This window comes from Aquarana catesbeiana, linkage group LG13, assembly GCF_042186555.1.
Source record: "Aquarana catesbeiana isolate 2022-GZ linkage group LG13, ASM4218655v1, whole genome shotgun sequence".
Classification (NCBI taxonomy): domain Eukaryota; kingdom Metazoa; phylum Chordata; class Amphibia; order Anura; family Ranidae; genus Aquarana; species Aquarana catesbeiana.
The window spans coordinates 164,424,830-164,436,807 of NC_133336.1; the positions used below are offsets into that span (position 1 = coordinate 164,424,830).

General features: G+C 56.3%; 52 non-coding genes and 3 pseudogenes across 52 annotated transcripts; all 55 read left to right on the forward strand.

Moving 5' to 3' along the window:
• The first annotated feature begins 80 nt into the window (after positions 1–80).
• On the forward strand, positions 81–199 carry LOC141119619 (5S ribosomal RNA). Its single transcript, XR_012238954.1, has one exon. It is a non-coding gene; the product is annotated as a 5S ribosomal RNA (ribosomal RNA).
• A 99-nt stretch (positions 200–298) lies between these two features.
• On the forward strand, positions 299–417 carry LOC141119632 (5S ribosomal RNA). Its single transcript, XR_012238966.1, has one exon. It is a non-coding gene; the product is annotated as a 5S ribosomal RNA (ribosomal RNA).
• A 98-nt stretch (positions 418–515) lies between these two features.
• On the forward strand, positions 516–634 carry LOC141119643 (5S ribosomal RNA). The gene has a single exon (XR_012238977.1). It is a non-coding gene; the product is annotated as a 5S ribosomal RNA (ribosomal RNA).
• A 99-nt stretch (positions 635–733) lies between these two features.
• On the forward strand, positions 734–852 carry LOC141119654 (5S ribosomal RNA). Its single transcript, XR_012238988.1, has one exon. It is a non-coding gene; the product is annotated as a 5S ribosomal RNA (ribosomal RNA).
• A 98-nt stretch (positions 853–950) lies between these two features.
• On the forward strand, positions 951–1,069 carry LOC141120208 (5S ribosomal RNA). Its single transcript, XR_012239534.1, has one exon. It is a non-coding gene; the product is annotated as a 5S ribosomal RNA (ribosomal RNA).
• A 99-nt stretch (positions 1,070–1,168) lies between these two features.
• LOC141120151 (5S ribosomal RNA) lies at positions 1,169–1,287 on the forward strand. Its single transcript, XR_012239479.1, has one exon. It is a non-coding gene; the product is annotated as a 5S ribosomal RNA (ribosomal RNA).
• Positions 1,288–1,387: 100 nt separating this feature from the next.
• Positions 1,388–1,506, forward strand: LOC141119665 (5S ribosomal RNA). Its single transcript, XR_012238999.1, has one exon. It is a non-coding gene; the product is annotated as a 5S ribosomal RNA (ribosomal RNA).
• Positions 1,507–1,606: 100 nt separating this feature from the next.
• LOC141120264 (5S ribosomal RNA) lies at positions 1,607–1,725 on the forward strand. The gene has a single exon (XR_012239589.1). It is a non-coding gene; the product is annotated as a 5S ribosomal RNA (ribosomal RNA).
• A 99-nt stretch (positions 1,726–1,824) lies between these two features.
• Positions 1,825–1,943, forward strand: LOC141120304 (5S ribosomal RNA). The gene has a single exon (XR_012239628.1). It is a non-coding gene; the product is annotated as a 5S ribosomal RNA (ribosomal RNA).
• A 99-nt stretch (positions 1,944–2,042) lies between these two features.
• On the forward strand, positions 2,043–2,161 carry LOC141119676 (5S ribosomal RNA). Its single transcript, XR_012239010.1, has one exon. It is a non-coding gene; the product is annotated as a 5S ribosomal RNA (ribosomal RNA).
• A 99-nt stretch (positions 2,162–2,260) lies between these two features.
• Positions 2,261–2,379, forward strand: LOC141119864 (5S ribosomal RNA). The gene has a single exon (XR_012239198.1). It is a non-coding gene; the product is annotated as a 5S ribosomal RNA (ribosomal RNA).
• Positions 2,380–2,479: 100 nt separating this feature from the next.
• On the forward strand, positions 2,480–2,598 carry LOC141120543 (5S ribosomal RNA). The gene has a single exon (XR_012239859.1). It is a non-coding gene; the product is annotated as a 5S ribosomal RNA (ribosomal RNA).
• Positions 2,599–2,698: 100 nt separating this feature from the next.
• LOC141120265 (5S ribosomal RNA) lies at positions 2,699–2,817 on the forward strand. Its single transcript, XR_012239590.1, has one exon. It is a non-coding gene; the product is annotated as a 5S ribosomal RNA (ribosomal RNA).
• A 99-nt stretch (positions 2,818–2,916) lies between these two features.
• Positions 2,917–3,035, forward strand: LOC141119687 (5S ribosomal RNA). The gene has a single exon (XR_012239021.1). It is a non-coding gene; the product is annotated as a 5S ribosomal RNA (ribosomal RNA).
• A 99-nt stretch (positions 3,036–3,134) lies between these two features.
• On the forward strand, positions 3,135–3,253 carry LOC141119866 (5S ribosomal RNA). Its single transcript, XR_012239200.1, has one exon. It is a non-coding gene; the product is annotated as a 5S ribosomal RNA (ribosomal RNA).
• A 100-nt stretch (positions 3,254–3,353) lies between these two features.
• Positions 3,354–3,472, forward strand: LOC141120544 (5S ribosomal RNA). Its single transcript, XR_012239860.1, has one exon. It is a non-coding gene; the product is annotated as a 5S ribosomal RNA (ribosomal RNA).
• Positions 3,473–3,572: 100 nt separating this feature from the next.
• On the forward strand, positions 3,573–3,691 carry LOC141120266 (5S ribosomal RNA). The gene has a single exon (XR_012239591.1). It is a non-coding gene; the product is annotated as a 5S ribosomal RNA (ribosomal RNA).
• Positions 3,692–3,790: 99 nt separating this feature from the next.
• On the forward strand, positions 3,791–3,909 carry LOC141119698 (5S ribosomal RNA). The gene has a single exon (XR_012239032.1). It is a non-coding gene; the product is annotated as a 5S ribosomal RNA (ribosomal RNA).
• Positions 3,910–4,007: 98 nt separating this feature from the next.
• LOC141119709 (5S ribosomal RNA) lies at positions 4,008–4,126 on the forward strand. The gene has a single exon (XR_012239043.1). It is a non-coding gene; the product is annotated as a 5S ribosomal RNA (ribosomal RNA).
• A 99-nt stretch (positions 4,127–4,225) lies between these two features.
• On the forward strand, positions 4,226–4,344 carry LOC141120372 (5S ribosomal RNA). Its single transcript, XR_012239695.1, has one exon. It is a non-coding gene; the product is annotated as a 5S ribosomal RNA (ribosomal RNA).
• Positions 4,345–4,443: 99 nt separating this feature from the next.
• Positions 4,444–4,562, forward strand: LOC141119720 (5S ribosomal RNA). The gene has a single exon (XR_012239054.1). It is a non-coding gene; the product is annotated as a 5S ribosomal RNA (ribosomal RNA).
• Positions 4,563–4,660: 98 nt separating this feature from the next.
• Positions 4,661–4,779, forward strand: LOC141120470 (5S ribosomal RNA). Its single transcript, XR_012239789.1, has one exon. It is a non-coding gene; the product is annotated as a 5S ribosomal RNA (ribosomal RNA).
• A 99-nt stretch (positions 4,780–4,878) lies between these two features.
• LOC141119731 (5S ribosomal RNA) lies at positions 4,879–4,997 on the forward strand. Its single transcript, XR_012239065.1, has one exon. It is a non-coding gene; the product is annotated as a 5S ribosomal RNA (ribosomal RNA).
• Positions 4,998–5,096: 99 nt separating this feature from the next.
• Positions 5,097–5,215, forward strand: LOC141119743 (5S ribosomal RNA). The gene has a single exon (XR_012239077.1). It is a non-coding gene; the product is annotated as a 5S ribosomal RNA (ribosomal RNA).
• A 100-nt stretch (positions 5,216–5,315) lies between these two features.
• On the forward strand, positions 5,316–5,434 carry LOC141119754 (5S ribosomal RNA). Its single transcript, XR_012239088.1, has one exon. It is a non-coding gene; the product is annotated as a 5S ribosomal RNA (ribosomal RNA).
• A 99-nt stretch (positions 5,435–5,533) lies between these two features.
• LOC141119765 (5S ribosomal RNA) lies at positions 5,534–5,652 on the forward strand. Its single transcript, XR_012239099.1, has one exon. It is a non-coding gene; the product is annotated as a 5S ribosomal RNA (ribosomal RNA).
• Positions 5,653–5,750: 98 nt separating this feature from the next.
• LOC141118695 (5S ribosomal RNA) lies at positions 5,751–5,869 on the forward strand. Its single transcript, XR_012238059.1, has one exon. It is a non-coding gene; the product is annotated as a 5S ribosomal RNA (ribosomal RNA).
• Positions 5,870–5,968: 99 nt separating this feature from the next.
• Positions 5,969–6,087, forward strand: LOC141119776 (5S ribosomal RNA). Its single transcript, XR_012239110.1, has one exon. It is a non-coding gene; the product is annotated as a 5S ribosomal RNA (ribosomal RNA).
• Positions 6,088–6,187: 100 nt separating this feature from the next.
• LOC141118812 (5S ribosomal RNA) lies at positions 6,188–6,306 on the forward strand. The gene has a single exon (XR_012238170.1). It is a non-coding gene; the product is annotated as a 5S ribosomal RNA (ribosomal RNA).
• A 99-nt stretch (positions 6,307–6,405) lies between these two features.
• On the forward strand, positions 6,406–6,524 carry LOC141119883 (5S ribosomal RNA). Its single transcript, XR_012239216.1, has one exon. It is a non-coding gene; the product is annotated as a 5S ribosomal RNA (ribosomal RNA).
• A 100-nt stretch (positions 6,525–6,624) lies between these two features.
• On the forward strand, positions 6,625–6,743 carry LOC141119787 (5S ribosomal RNA). Its single transcript, XR_012239121.1, has one exon. It is a non-coding gene; the product is annotated as a 5S ribosomal RNA (ribosomal RNA).
• A 99-nt stretch (positions 6,744–6,842) lies between these two features.
• LOC141120554 (5S ribosomal RNA) lies at positions 6,843–6,961 on the forward strand. The gene has a single exon (XR_012239870.1). It is a non-coding gene; the product is annotated as a 5S ribosomal RNA (ribosomal RNA).
• A 99-nt stretch (positions 6,962–7,060) lies between these two features.
• On the forward strand, positions 7,061–7,179 carry LOC141119798 (5S ribosomal RNA). Its single transcript, XR_012239132.1, has one exon. It is a non-coding gene; the product is annotated as a 5S ribosomal RNA (ribosomal RNA).
• Positions 7,180–7,277: 98 nt separating this feature from the next.
• Positions 7,278–7,386, forward strand: LOC141120664 (5S ribosomal RNA; annotated as a pseudogene).
• Positions 7,387–7,486: 100 nt separating this feature from the next.
• LOC141120602 (5S ribosomal RNA) lies at positions 7,487–7,595 on the forward strand (annotated as a pseudogene).
• Positions 7,596–7,695: 100 nt separating this feature from the next.
• On the forward strand, positions 7,696–7,814 carry LOC141119809 (5S ribosomal RNA). Its single transcript, XR_012239143.1, has one exon. It is a non-coding gene; the product is annotated as a 5S ribosomal RNA (ribosomal RNA).
• A 100-nt stretch (positions 7,815–7,914) lies between these two features.
• On the forward strand, positions 7,915–8,033 carry LOC141120417 (5S ribosomal RNA). The gene has a single exon (XR_012239738.1). It is a non-coding gene; the product is annotated as a 5S ribosomal RNA (ribosomal RNA).
• Positions 8,034–8,131: 98 nt separating this feature from the next.
• Positions 8,132–8,250, forward strand: LOC141119820 (5S ribosomal RNA). Its single transcript, XR_012239154.1, has one exon. It is a non-coding gene; the product is annotated as a 5S ribosomal RNA (ribosomal RNA).
• Positions 8,251–8,350: 100 nt separating this feature from the next.
• LOC141119831 (5S ribosomal RNA) lies at positions 8,351–8,469 on the forward strand. Its single transcript, XR_012239165.1, has one exon. It is a non-coding gene; the product is annotated as a 5S ribosomal RNA (ribosomal RNA).
• A 99-nt stretch (positions 8,470–8,568) lies between these two features.
• Positions 8,569–8,687, forward strand: LOC141119842 (5S ribosomal RNA). The gene has a single exon (XR_012239176.1). It is a non-coding gene; the product is annotated as a 5S ribosomal RNA (ribosomal RNA).
• A 98-nt stretch (positions 8,688–8,785) lies between these two features.
• LOC141120352 (5S ribosomal RNA) lies at positions 8,786–8,904 on the forward strand. Its single transcript, XR_012239675.1, has one exon. It is a non-coding gene; the product is annotated as a 5S ribosomal RNA (ribosomal RNA).
• Positions 8,905–9,003: 99 nt separating this feature from the next.
• LOC141120374 (5S ribosomal RNA) lies at positions 9,004–9,122 on the forward strand. Its single transcript, XR_012239697.1, has one exon. It is a non-coding gene; the product is annotated as a 5S ribosomal RNA (ribosomal RNA).
• A 98-nt stretch (positions 9,123–9,220) lies between these two features.
• Positions 9,221–9,339, forward strand: LOC141119854 (5S ribosomal RNA). The gene has a single exon (XR_012239188.1). It is a non-coding gene; the product is annotated as a 5S ribosomal RNA (ribosomal RNA).
• A 99-nt stretch (positions 9,340–9,438) lies between these two features.
• LOC141119865 (5S ribosomal RNA) lies at positions 9,439–9,557 on the forward strand. The gene has a single exon (XR_012239199.1). It is a non-coding gene; the product is annotated as a 5S ribosomal RNA (ribosomal RNA).
• A 100-nt stretch (positions 9,558–9,657) lies between these two features.
• LOC141119876 (5S ribosomal RNA) lies at positions 9,658–9,776 on the forward strand. Its single transcript, XR_012239210.1, has one exon. It is a non-coding gene; the product is annotated as a 5S ribosomal RNA (ribosomal RNA).
• A 100-nt stretch (positions 9,777–9,876) lies between these two features.
• LOC141119888 (5S ribosomal RNA) lies at positions 9,877–9,995 on the forward strand. The gene has a single exon (XR_012239221.1). It is a non-coding gene; the product is annotated as a 5S ribosomal RNA (ribosomal RNA).
• Positions 9,996–10,095: 100 nt separating this feature from the next.
• LOC141120705 (5S ribosomal RNA) lies at positions 10,096–10,203 on the forward strand (annotated as a pseudogene).
• Positions 10,204–10,303: 100 nt separating this feature from the next.
• LOC141120296 (5S ribosomal RNA) lies at positions 10,304–10,422 on the forward strand. Its single transcript, XR_012239621.1, has one exon. It is a non-coding gene; the product is annotated as a 5S ribosomal RNA (ribosomal RNA).
• A 99-nt stretch (positions 10,423–10,521) lies between these two features.
• LOC141119899 (5S ribosomal RNA) lies at positions 10,522–10,640 on the forward strand. Its single transcript, XR_012239232.1, has one exon. It is a non-coding gene; the product is annotated as a 5S ribosomal RNA (ribosomal RNA).
• A 98-nt stretch (positions 10,641–10,738) lies between these two features.
• Positions 10,739–10,857, forward strand: LOC141119941 (5S ribosomal RNA). Its single transcript, XR_012239274.1, has one exon. It is a non-coding gene; the product is annotated as a 5S ribosomal RNA (ribosomal RNA).
• Positions 10,858–10,956: 99 nt separating this feature from the next.
• On the forward strand, positions 10,957–11,075 carry LOC141120133 (5S ribosomal RNA). Its single transcript, XR_012239461.1, has one exon. It is a non-coding gene; the product is annotated as a 5S ribosomal RNA (ribosomal RNA).
• Positions 11,076–11,173: 98 nt separating this feature from the next.
• On the forward strand, positions 11,174–11,292 carry LOC141119910 (5S ribosomal RNA). The gene has a single exon (XR_012239243.1). It is a non-coding gene; the product is annotated as a 5S ribosomal RNA (ribosomal RNA).
• A 99-nt stretch (positions 11,293–11,391) lies between these two features.
• Positions 11,392–11,510, forward strand: LOC141119921 (5S ribosomal RNA). The gene has a single exon (XR_012239254.1). It is a non-coding gene; the product is annotated as a 5S ribosomal RNA (ribosomal RNA).
• Positions 11,511–11,609: 99 nt separating this feature from the next.
• LOC141119886 (5S ribosomal RNA) lies at positions 11,610–11,728 on the forward strand. Its single transcript, XR_012239219.1, has one exon. It is a non-coding gene; the product is annotated as a 5S ribosomal RNA (ribosomal RNA).
• Positions 11,729–11,827: 99 nt separating this feature from the next.
• Positions 11,828–11,946, forward strand: LOC141120375 (5S ribosomal RNA). The gene has a single exon (XR_012239698.1). It is a non-coding gene; the product is annotated as a 5S ribosomal RNA (ribosomal RNA).
• The last annotated feature ends 32 nt before the right edge of the window (positions 11,947–11,978 follow it).

An 11,978-nucleotide genomic window follows, 5' to 3' on the forward strand; every position in this document is an offset into this window, starting at 1 on the left:
TGGACTTGCCCTGTTTTTTTTCCACGTTTCCCATCTTGGCGCCGCCAAGGTCAAGAGGGTTGAGCGTGCCGTTAGAGATCGCCTACGGCCACATCACCCTGAAAGCGCCCGATCTCGTCTGATCTCGGAGGCTAAGCAGGGTCGGGCCTGGTTAGTACCTGGATGGGAGACCGCCTGGGAATACCAGGTGCCGTAGGCTTCTTTTTTTCTTGGATTTCTGGACTTGCCCTGTTTTTTTTCCTCGTTTCCCATCTTGGCGCCGCCAAGGTCAAGAGGGTTGAGCGTGCCGTTAGACATCGCCTACGGCCACATCACCCTGAAAGCGCCCGATCTCGTCTGATCTCGGAGGCTAAGCAGGGTCGGGCCTGGTTAGTACCTGGATGGGAGACCGCCTGGGAATACCAGGTGCCGTAGGCTTCTTTTTTTCTTGGAGTTCTGGACTTGCCCTGTTTTTTTCCTCGTTTCCCATCTTGGTGCCGCCAAAGTCAAGAGGGTTGAGCGTGCCGTAAGAGATCGCCTACGGCCACATCACCCTGAAAGCGCCCGATCTCGTCTGATCTCGGAGGCTAAGCAGGGTCGGGCCTGGTTAGTACCTGGATGGGAGACCGCCTGGGAATACCAGGTGCCGTAGGCTTCTTTTTTTCTTGGAGTTCTGGACTTGCCCTGTTTTTTTTCCTCATTTCCCATCTTGGCGCCGCCAAGGTCAAGAGGGTTGAGCGTGCCGTTAGATATCGCCTACGGCCACATCACCCTGAAAGCGCCCGATCTCGTCTGATCTCGGAGGCTAAGCAGGGTCGGGCCTGGTTAGTACCTGGATGGGAGACCGCCTGGGAATACCAGGTGCCGTAGGCTTCTTTTTTTCTTGGAGTTCTGGACTTGCCCTGTTTTTTTCCTCGTTTCCCATCTTGGTGCCGCCAAAGTCAAGAGGGTTGAGCGTGCCGTAAGAGATCGCATACGGCCACATCACCCTGAAAGCGCCCGATCTCGTCTGATCTCGGAGGCTAAGCAGGGTCGGGCCTGGTTAGTACCTGGATGGGAGACCGCCTGGGAATACCAGGTGCCGTAGGCTTCTTTTTTTCTTGGAGTTCTGGACTTGCCCTGTTTTTTTTCCTCGTTTCCCATCTTGGCGCCGCCAAGGTCAAGAGGGTTGAGCGTGCCGTTAGAGATCGCCTACGGCCACATCACCCTGAAAGCTCCCGATCTCGTCTGATCTCGGAGGCTAAGCAGGGTCGGGCCTGGTTAGTACCTGGATGGGAGACCGCCTGGGAATAACAGGTGCCGTAGGCTTCTTTTTTTTGGGGGCGTTCTGGACTTGCCCTGTTTTTTTTCCTCGTTTCCCATCTTGGCGCCGCCAAGGTCAAGAGGGTTGAGCGTGCCGTTAGAGATCGCCTACGGCCACATCACCCTGAAAGCGCCCGATCTCGTCTGATCTCGGAGGCTAAGCAGGGTCGGGCCTGGTTAGTACCTGGATGGGAGACCGCCTGGGAATACCAGGTGCCGTAGGCTTCTTTTTTTTGGGGGAGTTCTGGACTTGCCCTGTTTTTTTTCCTCGTTTCCCATCTTGGCGCCGCCAAGGTCAAGAGGGTTGAGCGTGCCGTTAGAGATCACCTACGGCCACATCACCCTGAAAACGCCCGATCTCGTCTGATCTCGGAGGCTAAGCAGGGTCGGGCCTGGTTAGTACCTGGATGGGAGACCGCCTGGGAATACCAGGTGCCGTAGGCTTCTTTTTTTCTTGGATTTCTGGACTTGCCCTGTTTTTTATCCTCGTTTCCCATCTTGGCGCCGCCAAGGTCAAGAGGGTTGAGCGTGCCGTTAGAAATCGCCTACGGCCACATCACACTGAAAGCGCCCGATCTCGTCTGATCTCGGAGGCTAAGCAGGGTCGGGCCTGGTTAGTACCTGGATGGGAGACCGCCTGGGAATACCAGGTGCCGTAGGCTTCTTTTTTTCTTGGAGTTCTGGACTTGCCCTGTTTTTTTTCCTCGTTTCCCATCTTGGCGCCGCCAAGGTCAAGAGGGTTGAGCGTGCAGTTAGAGATCGCCTACGGCCACATCACCCTGAAAGCGCCCGATCTCGTCTGATCTCGGAGGCTAAGCAGGGTCGGGCCTGGTTAGTACCTGGATGGGAGACCGCCTGGGAATACCAGGTGCCGTAGGCTTCTTTTTTTCTTGGAGTTCTGGACTTGCCCTGTTTTTTTTCCTCGTTTCCCATCTTGGCGCCGCCAAGGTCAAGAGGGTTGAGCGTGCCGTTAGAGATCGCCTACGGCCACATCACCCTGAAAGCTCCCGATCTCGTCTGATCTCGGAGGCTAAGCAGGGTCGGGCCTGGTTAGTACCTGGATGGGAGACCGCCTGGGAATACCAGGTGCCGTAGGCTTCTTTTTTTTGGGGGCGTTCTGGACTTGCCCTGTTTTTTTTCCTCGTTTCCCATCTTGGCGCCGCCAAGGTCAAGAGGGTTGAGCGTGCCGTTAGAGATCGCCTACGGCCACATCACCCTGAAAGCGCCCGATCTCGTCTGATCTCGGAGGCTAAGCAGGGTCGGGCCTGGTTAGTAAATGGATGGGAGACCGCCTGGGAATACCAGGTGCCGTAGGCTTCTTTTTTTTGGGGGAGTTCTGGACTTGCCCTGTTTTTTTTCCTCGTTTCCCATCTTGGCGCCGCCAAGGTCAAGAGGGTTGAGCGTGCCGTTAGAGATCACCTACGGCCACATCACCCTGAAAACGCCCGATCTCGTCTGATCTCGGAGGCTAAGCAGGGTCGGGCCTGGTTAGTACCTGGATGGGAGACCGCCTGGGAATACCAGGTGCCGTAGGCTTCTTTTTTTCTTGGAGTTCTGGACTTGCCCTGTTTTTTTTCCTCGTTTCCCATCTTGGCGCCGCCAAGGTCAAGAGGGTTGAGCGTGCCGTTAGAGATCGCCTACGGCCACATCACCCTGAAAGCGCCCGATCTCGTCTGATCTCGGAGGCTAAGCAGGGTCGGGCCTGGTTAGTACCTGGATGGGAGACCGCCTGGGAATACCAGGTGCCGTAGGCTTCTTTTTTTCTTGGAGTTCTGGACTTGCCCTGTTTTTTTTCCTCGTTTCCCATCTTGGCGCCGCCAAGGTCAAGAGGGTTGAGCGTGCCGTTAGAGATCGCCTACGGCCACATCACCCTGAAAGCTCCCGATCTCGTCTGATCTCGGAGGCTAAGCAGGGTCGGGCCTGGTTAGTACCTGGATGGGAGACCGCCTGGGAATACCAGGTGCCGTAGGCTTCTTTTTTTTGGGGGCGTTCTGGACTTGCCCTGTTTTTTTTCCTCGTTTCCCATCTTGGCGCCGCCAAGGTCAAGAGGGTTGAGCGTGCCGTTAGAGATCGCCTACGGCCACATCACCCTGAAAGCGCCCGATCTCGTCTGATCTCGGAGGCTAAGCAGGGTCGGGCCTGGTTAGTAAATGGATGGGAGACCGCCTGGGAATACCAGGTGCCGTAGGCTTCTTTTTTTTGGGGGAGTTCTGGACTTGCCCTGTTTTTTTTCCTCGTTTCCCATCTTGGCGCCGCCAAGGTCAAGAGGGTTGAGCGTGCCGTTAGAGATCACCTACGGCCACATCACCCTGAAAACGCCCGATCTCGTCTGATCTCGGAGGCTAAGCAGGGTCGGGCCTGGTTAGTACCTGGATGGGAGACCGCCTGGGAATACCAGGTGCCGTAGGCTTCTTTTTTTCTTGGATTTCTGGACTTGCCCTGTTTTTTTTCCTCGTTTCCCATCTTGGCGCCGCCAAGGTCAAGAGGGTTGAGCGTGCCGTTAGAGATCGCCTACGGCCACATCACCCTGAAAGCGCCCGATCTCGTCTGATCTCGGAGGCTAAGCAGGGTCGGGCCTGGTTAGTACCTGGATGGGAGACCGCCTGGGAATACCAGGTGCCGTAGGCTTCTTTTTTTCTTGGAGTTCTGGACTTGCCCTGTTTTTTTCCTCGTTTCCCATCTTGGTGCTGCCAAAGTCAAGAGGGTTGAGCGTGCCATAAGAGATCGCCTACGGCCACATCACCCTGAAAGCGCCCGATCTCGTCTGATCTCGGAGGCTAAGCAGGGTCGGGCCTGGTTAGTACCTGGATGGGAGACCGCCTGGGAATACCAGGTGCCGTAGGCTTCTTTTTTTCTTGGAGTTCTGGACTTGCCCTGTTTTTTTTCCTCGTTTCCCATCTTGGCGCCGCCAAGGTCAAGAGGGTTGAGCGTGCCGTTAGAGATCGCCTACGGCCACATCACCCTGAAAGCGCCCGATCTCGTCTGATCTCAGAGGCTAAGCAGGGTCGGGCCTGGTTAGTACCTGGATGGGAGACCGCCTGGGAATACCAGGTGCCGTAGGCTTCTTTTTTTCTTGGAGTTCTGGACTTGCCCTGTTTTTTTTCCTCGTTTCCCATCTTGGCGCCGCCAAGGTCAAGAGGGTTGAGCGTGCCGTTAGAGCTCGCCTACGGCCACATCACCCTGAAAGCGCCCGATCTCGTCTGATCTCGGAGGCTAAGCAGGGTCGGGCCTGGTTAGTACCTGGATGGGAGACCGCCTGGGAATACCAGGTGCCGTAGGCTTCTTTTTTTCTTGGAGTTCTGGACTTGCCCTGTTTTTTTCCTCGTTTCCCATCTTGGTGCCGCCAAAGTCAAGAGGGTTGAGCGTGCCGTAAGAGATCGCCTACGGCCACATCACCCTGAAAGCGCCCGATCTCGTCTGATCACGGAGGCTAAGCAGGGTCGGGCCTGGTTAGTACCTGGATGGGAGACCGCCTGGGAATACCAGGTGCCGTAGGCTTCTTTTTTTCTTGGAGTTCTGGACTTGCCCTGTTTTTTTTCCTCGTTTCCCATCTTGGCGCCGCCAAGGTCAAGAGGGTTGAGCGTGCCGTTAGAGATCGCCTACGGCCACATCACCCTGAAAGCGCCCGATCTCGTCTGATCTCGGAGGCTAAGCAGGGTCGGGCCTGGTTAGTACCTGGATGGGAGACCGCCTGGGAATACCAGGTGCCGTAGGCTTCTTTTTTTTGGGGGAGTTCTGGACTTGCCCTGTTTTTTTCCTCGTTTCCCATCTTGGCGCCGCCAAGGTCAAGAGGGTTGAGCGTGCCGTTAGAGATTGCCTACGGCCACATCACCCTGAAAGCGCCCGATCTCGTCTGATCTCGGAGGCTAAGCAGGGTCGGGCCTGGTTAGTACCTGGATGGGAGACCGCCTGGGAATACCAGGTGCCGTAGGCTTCTATTTTTGGGGGGCGTTCTGGACTTGCCCTGTTTTTTTTCCTCGTTTCCCATCTTGGCGCCGCCAAGGTCAAGAGGGTTGAGCGTGCCGTTAGAGATCGCCTACGGCCACATCACCCTGAAAGCGCCCGATCTCGTCTGATCTCGGAGGCTAAGCAGGGTCGGGCCTGGTTAGTACCTGGATGGGAGACCGCCTGGGAATACCAGGTGCCGTAGGCTTCTTTTTTTCTTGGATTTCTGGACTTGCCCTGTTTATTTTCCTCATTTCCCATCTTGGCGCCGCCAAGGTCAAGAGGGTTGAGCGTGCCGTTAGAGATCGCCTACGGCCACATCACCCTGAAAGCGCCCGATCTCGTCTGATCTCGGAGGCTAAGCAGGGTCGGGCCTGGTTAGTACCTGGATGGGAGACCGCCTGGGAATACCAGGTGCCGTAGGCTTCTTTTTTTCTTGGAGTTCTGGACTTGCCCTGTTTTTTTCCTCGTTTCCCATCTTGGTGCCGCCAAAGTCAAGAGGGTTGAGCGTGCCGTAAGAGATTGCCTACGGCCACATCACCCTGAAAGCACCCGATCTCGTCTGATCTCGGAGGCTAAGCAGGGTCGGGCCTGGTTAGTACCTGGATGGGAGACCGCCTGGGAATACCAGGTGCCGTAGGCTTCTTTTTTTCTTGGAGTTCTGGACTTGCCCTGTTTTTTTTCCTCGTTTCCCATCTTGGCGCCGCCAAGGTCAAGAGGGTTGAGCGTGCCGTTAGAGATCGCCTACGGCCACATCACCCTGAAAGCGCCCGATCTCGTCTGATCTCGGAGGCTAAGCAGGGTCGGGCCTGGTTAGTACCTGGATGGGAGACCGCCTGGGAATACCAGGTGCCGTAGGCTTCTTTTTTTTGGGGGCGTTCTGGACTTGCCCTGTTTTTTTTCCTCGTTTCCCATCTTGGCGCCGCCAAGGTCAAGAGGGTTGAGCGTGCCGTTAGAGATCGCCTACGGCCACATCACCCTGAAAGCACCCGATCTCGTCTGATCTCGGAGGCTAAGCAGGGTCGGGCCTGGTTAGTACCTGGATGGGAGACCGCCTGGGAATACCAGGTGCCGTAGGCTTCTTTTTTTCTTGGAGTTCTGGACTTGCCCTGTTTTTTTTCCTCGTTTCCCATCTTGGCGCCGCCAAGGTCAAGAGGGTTGAGCGTGCCGTTAGAGATCGCCTACGGCCACATCACCCTGAAAGCGCCCGATCTCGTCTGATCTCGGAGGCTAAGCAGGGTCGGGCCTGGTTAGTACCTGGATGGGAGACCGCCTGGGAATACCAGGTGCTGTAGGCTTCTTTTTTTTGGGGGCGTTCTGGACTTGCCCTGTTTTTTTTCCTCGTTTCCCATCTTGGCGCCGCCAAGGTCAAGAGGGTTGAGCGTGCCGTTAGAGATCGCCTACGGCCACATCACCCTGAAAGCGCCCGATCTCGTCTGATCTCGGAGGCTAAGCAGGGTCGGGCCTGGTTAGTACCTGGATGGGAGACCGCCTGGGAATACCAGGTGCCGTAGGCTTCTTTTTTTTGGGGGAGTTCTGGACTTGCCCTGTTTTTTTCCTCGTTTCCCATCTTGGCGCCGCCAAGGTCAAGAGGGTTGAGCGTGCCGTTAGAGATCGCCTACGGCCACATCACCCTGAAAGCGCCCGATCTCGTCTGATCTCGGAGGCTAAGCAGGGTCGGGCCTGGTTAGTACCTGGATGGGAGACCGCCTTGGAATACCAGTTGCCGTAGGCTTCTTTTTTTCTTGGAGTTCTGGACTTGCCCTGTTTTTTTTCCTCGTTTCCCATCTTGGCGCCGCCAAGGTCAAGAGGGTTGAGCGTGCCGTTAGAGATCGCCTACGGCCACATCACCCTGAAAGCGCCCGATCTCGTCTGATCTCGGAGGCTAAGCAGGGTCGGGCCTGGTTAGTACCTGGATGGGAGACCGCCTGGGAATACCAGGTGCCGTAGGCTTCTTTTTTTCTTGGAGTTCTGGACTTGCCCTGTTTTTTTCCTCGTTTCCCATCTTGGTGCCGCCAAAGTCAAGAGGGTTGAGCGTGCCGTAAGAGATCGCCTACGGCCACATCACCCTGAAAGCGCCTGATCTCGGAGGCTAAGCAGGGTCGGGTCTGGTTAGTACCTGGATGGGAGACTGCCTGGGAATACCAGGTGCCGTAGGCTTCTTTTTTTTGGGGGAGTTCTGGACTTGCCCTGTTTTTTTTCCTCGTTTCCCATCTTGGCGCCGCCAAGGTCAAGAGGGTTGAGCGTGCCGTTAGAGATCGCCTACGGCCACATCACCCTGAAAGCGCCCGATCTCGGAGGCTAAGCAGGGTCGGGCCTGGTTAGTACCTGGATGGGAGACCGCCTGGGAATACCAGGTGCCGTAGGCTTCTTTTTTTGGGGGGCGTTCTGGACTTGCCCTGTTTTTTTTCCTCGTTTCCCATCTTGGCGCCGCCAAGGTCAAGAGGGTTGAGCGTGCCGGTAGAGATCGCCTACGGCCACATCACCCTGAAAGCGCCCGATCTCGTCTGATCTCGGAGGCTAAGCAGGGTCGGGCCTGGTTAGTACCTGGATGGGAGACCGCCTGGGAATACCAGGTGCCGTAGGCTTCTTTTTTTTTGGGGAGTTCTGGACTTGCCCTGTTTTTTTTCCTCGTTTCCCATCTTGGCGCCGCCAAGGTCAAGAGGGTTGAGCGTGCCGTTAGAGATCGCCTACGGCCACATCACCCTGAAAGCGCCCGATCTCGTCTGATCTCGGAGGCTAAGCAGGGTCGGGCCTGGTCAGTACCTGGATGGGAGACCGCCTGGGAATACTAGGTGCCGTAGGCTTCTTTTTTTCTTGGAGTTCTGGACTTGCCCTGTTTTTTTCCTCGTTTCCCATCTTGGTGCCGCCAAAGTCAAGAGGGTTGAGCGTGCCGTAAGAGATTGCCTACGGCCACATCACCCTGAAAGCGCCCGATCTCGTCTGATCTCGGAGGCTAAGCAGGGTCGGGCCTGGTTAGTACCTGGATGGGAGACCGCCTGGGAATACCAGGTGCCGTAGGCTTCTTTTTTTTGGGGGAGTTCTGGACTTGCCCTGTTTTTTTTCCTCGTTTCCCATCTTGGCGCCGCCAAGGTCAAGAGGGTTGAGCGTGCCGTTAGAGATCGCCTACGGCCACATCACCCTGAAAGCGCCCGATCTCGTCTGATCTCGGAGGCTAAGCAGGGTCGGGCCTGGTTAGTACCTGGATGGGAGACCGCCTGGGAATACCAGGTGCCGTAGGCTTCTTTTTTTCTTGGATTTCTGGACTTGCCCTGTTTTTTTTCCTCGTTTCCCATCTTGGCGCCGCCAAGGTCAAGAGGGTTGAGCGTGCCGTTAGAGATCGCCTACGGCCACATCACCCTGAAAGCGCCCGATCTCGTCTGATCTCGGAGGCTAAGCAGGGTCGGGCCTGGTTAGTACCTGGATGGGAGACCGCCTGGGAATACCAGGTGCCGTAGGCTTCTTTTTTTCTTGGAGTTCTGGACTTGCCCTGTTTTTTTCCTCGTTTCCCATCTTGGTGCCGCCAAAGTCAAGAGGGTTGAGCGTGCCGTAAGAGATCGCCTACGGCCACATCACCCTGAAAGCGCACGATCTCGTCTGATCTCGGAGGCTAAGCAGGGTCGGGCCTGGTTAGTACCTGGATGGGAGACCGCCTGGGAATACCAGGTGCCGTAGGCTTCTTTTTTTCTTGGATTTCTGGACTTGCCCTGTTTTTTTTCCTCGTTTCCCATCTTGGCGCCGCCAAGGTCAAGAGGGTTGAGCGTGCCGTTAGAGATCGCCTACGGCCACATCACCCTGAAAGCGCCCGATCTCGTCTGATCTCAGAGGCTAAGCAGGGTCGGGCCTGGTTAGTACCTGGATGGGAGACCGCCTGGGAATACCAGGTGCCGTAGGCTTCTTTTTTTCTTGGAGTTCTGGACTTGCCCTGTTTTTTTCCTCGTTTCCCATCTTGGTGCCGCCAAAGTCAAGAGGGTTGAGCGTGCCGTAAGAGATCGCCTACGGCCACATCACCCTGAAAGCGCCCGATCTCGTCTGATCTCGGAGGCTAAGCAGGGTCGGGCCTGGTTAGTACCTGGATGGGAGACCGCCTGGGAATACCAGGTGCCGTAGGCTTCTTTTTTTTGGGGGAGTTCTGGACTTGCCCTGTTTTTTTCCTCGTTTCCCATCTTCGCGCCGCCAAGGTCAAGAGGGTTGAGCGTGCCGTTAGAGCTCGCCTACGGCCACATCACCCTGAAAGCGCCCGATCTCGTCTGATCTCGGAGGCTAAGCAGGGTCGGGCCTGGTTAGTACCTGGATGGGAGACCGCCTGGGAATACCAGGTGCCGTAGGCTTCTTTTTTTTGGGGGAGTTCTGGACTTGCCCTGTTTTTTTTCCTCGTTTCCCATCTTGGCGCCGCCAAGGTCAAGAGGGTTGAGCGTGCCGTTAGAGATCGCCTACGGCCACATCACCCTGAAAGCGCCCGATCTCGTCTGATCTCGGAGGCTAAGCAGGGTCGGGCCTGGTTAGTACCTGGATGGGAGACCGCCTGGGAATACCAGGTGCCGTAGGCTTCTTTTTTTGGGGGGCGTTCTGGACTTGCCCTGTTTTTTTTCCTCGTTTCCCATCTTGGCGCCGCCAAGGTCAAGAGGGTTGAGCGTGCCGTTAGAGATCGCCTACGGCCACATCACCCTGAAAGCGCCCGATCTCGTCTGATCTCGGAGGCTAAGCAGGGTCGGGCCTGGTTAGTACCTGGATGGGAGACCGCCTGGGAATACCAGGTGCCGTAGGCTTCTTTTTTTTGGGGGAGTTCTGGACTTGCCCTGTTTTTTTTCCTCGTTTCCCATCTTGGCGCCGCCAAGGTCAAGAGGGTTGAGCGTGCCGTTAGAGATCGCCTACGGCCACATCACCCTGAAAGCGCCCGATCTCGTCTGATCTCGGAGGCTAAGCAGGGTCGGGCCTGGATGGGAGACCGCCTGGGAATACCAGGTGCCGTAGGCTTCTTTTTTTGGGGGGCGTTCTGGACTTGCCCTGTTTTTTTTCCTCGTTTCCCATCTTGGCGCCGCCAAGGTCAAGAGGGTTGAGCGTGCCGTTAGAGATCGCCTACGGCCACATCACCCTGAAAGCGCCCGATCTCGTCTGATCTCGGAGGCTAAGCAGGGTCGGGCCTGCTTAGTACCTGGATGGGAGACCGCCTGGGAATACCAGGTGCCGTAGGCTTCTTTTTTTCTTGGATTTCTGGACTTGCCCTGTTTTTTTTCCTCGTTTCCCATCTTGGCGCCGCCAAGGTCAAGAGGGTTGAGCGTGCCGTTAGAGATCGCCTACGGCCACATCACCCTGAAAGCGCCCGATCTCGTCTGATCTCGGAGGCTAAGCAGGGTCGGGCCTGGTTAGTACCTGGATGGGAGACCGCCTGGGAATACCAGGTGCCGTAGGCTTCTTTTTTTCTTGGAGTTCTGGACTTGCCCTGTTTTTTTCCTCGTTTCCCATCTTGGTGCCGCCAAAGTCAAGAGGGTTGAGCGTGCCGTAAGAGATTGTCTACGGCCACATCACCCTGAAAGCGCCCGATCTCGTCTGATCTCGGAGGCTAAGCAGGGTCGGGCCTGGTTAGTACCTGGATGGGAGACCGCCTGGGAATACCAGGTGCCGTAGGCTTCTTTTTTTCTTGGATTTCTGGACTTGCCCTGTTTTTTTTCCTCGTTTCCCATCTTGGCGCCGCCAAGGTCAAGAGGGTTGAGCGTGCCGTTAGAGATCACCTACGGCCACATCACCCTGAAAGCGCCCGATCTCGTCTGATCTCGGAGGCTAAGCAGGGTCGGGCCTGGTTAGTACCTGGATGGGAGACCGCCTGGGAATACCAGGTGCCGTAGGCTTCTTTTTTTCTTGGAGTTCTGGACTTGCCCTGTTTTTTTCCTCGTTTCCCATCTTGGTGCCGCCAAAGTCAAGAGGGTTGAGCGTGCCGTAAGAGATCGCCTACGGCCACATCACCCTGAAAGCGCCCGATCTCGTCTGATCTCGGAGGCTAAGCAGGGTCGGGCCTGGTTAGTACCTGGATGGGAGACCGCCTGGGAATACCAGGTGCCGTAGGCTTCTTTTTTTTGGGGGAGTTCTGGATTTGCCCTGTTTTTTTCCTCGTTTCCCATCTTGGCGCCGCCAAGGTCAAGAGGGTTGAGCGTGCCGTTAGAGATCGCCTACGGCCACATCACCCTGAAAGCGCCCGATCTCGTCTGATCTCGGAGGCTAAGCAGGGTCGGGCCTGGTTAGTACCTGGATGGGAGACCGCCTGGGAATACCAGGTGCCGTAGGCTTCTTTTTTTTCTTGGAGTTCTGGACTTGCCCTGTTTTTTTCCTCGTTTCCCATCTTGGTGCCGCCAAAGTCAAGAGGGTTGAGCGTGCCGTAAGAGATCGCCTACGGCCACATCACCCTGAAAGCTCCCGATCTCGTCTGATCTCGGAGGCTAAGCAGGGTCGGGCCTGGTTAGTACCTGGGTGGGAGACCGCCTGGGAATACCAGGTGCCGTAGGCTTCTTTTTTTTGGGGGAGTTCTGGACTTGCCCTGTTTTTTTCCTCGTTTCCCATCTTGGCGCCGCCAAGGTCAAGAGGGTTGAGCGTGCCGTTAGAGATCGCCTACGGCCACATCACCCTGAAAGCGCCCGATCTCGTCTGATCTCAGAGGCTAAGCAGGGTCGGGCCTGGTTAGTACCTGGATGGGAGACCGCCTGGGAATACCAGGTGCCGTAGGCTTCTTTTTTTTGGGGGAGTTCTGGACTTGCCCT